Consider the following 1307-nt stretch of genomic DNA (forward strand, 5'->3'; position numbering starts at 1 on the left):
TAGAATATTAGACATTTACTTTATTTTTCTTGCATACTTTAAAAATGTCAATGCATTTGCCCATTTTATAATTTCTTTGAAAAGTTGACCCGAAATCTTAACTGTTGTTCCATTGACCATAGAGTGCCTATGTATGGGTTTCTACATACTTTTTGACTTGGGGAATTCTTCCCTTTTTAAATAGTTTGCTGAATATTTATCAGTTTTGAATAAAATTAGACATTTTATCATAAAATATTTATTTTATCCATTCTCTTCTTTTTTTCTAGAATATTAATTACACCTATTCCATACCATTTGATTGGGTCACATGTCTCCTGCGCTCTGCTTTATCTTCTAATTTTTTTTTCTTTCCGTCTCACAGTTTACTTTCTATTGGAATGTGTTTGAGTTTATCAGTCCTGTCTAATGCTTTATCTGATAGGCTTTAAATCCTTCCTGTGAGTTCTTATTTTTAACTTTTGTGGAATGTTATTTTTTTTTCATTTCAGAATGCCATTTGTTCCTTTTTTTTAAAGTAACTTTAAAGGTATAACTGATGTACAAAAAAAACTGCACATATTTAATACAGAGAATTTAATGTATTTAGACAAGTGCATACACCCATGAAACCACAACCACAATTAAGTTTAAAGACATATTGATCACCTCTAAAATTGATCACGTCTCTTTATTTTCTTTTGTTTTATTTTATTTTATTTACTGGGGAGATGGTTAATTAAATTATGTAGATTTCAAATGTACAATTGAATGATACATCATATCTACATGGCATTGTGTGTTCGTCACCCCAAGCCAAGTCTTCTGTCACCGTAAATTTGACCCTTTTTACTCTCTACCTCCCCCCATTCCTTTTCTCTTTAGTACCCTTCATACTGTTATTAGTGTTTCTGAGCTTTTGTTTATTTATCTTATTTGTTCATTTGTTGCTTTCAGTTTTATATCCCACATATGAGTGAAATCATACAGTTCTCCACTTCTTTTTCTACCTTCCTTTTTTCACTTAGTATGATATTCTCAAGATCCATTCATGTTGTCGCAAATGGTAGTATTTCATCTTTTCCTATGGCTACGTAGTATTCCGTTGTGTTGTAGGAACACTTAACATGAGATCTCACTTTTTAACAAATGTTTAAGTACACAAAAGAGTATTGCCAACTACGAATACCATGTTATACAGCAGATCTCTAGAACTTATTTTTCTTGCAGAACTGAAACTTTATACCCATTGAACAGCTTCCCATTTCCCCCTCCCTCACAGAGAGATAGCTACACACTTATGCCCATCCCTATTATTATTCACAATA

This window comes from Pteropus vampyrus, unplaced genomic scaffold (assembly GCF_000151845.1).
Source record: "Pteropus vampyrus isolate Shadow unplaced genomic scaffold, Pvam_2.0 Scaffold595, whole genome shotgun sequence".
Taxonomy (NCBI): Eukaryota; Metazoa; Chordata; class Mammalia; order Chiroptera; family Pteropodidae; genus Pteropus; species Pteropus vampyrus.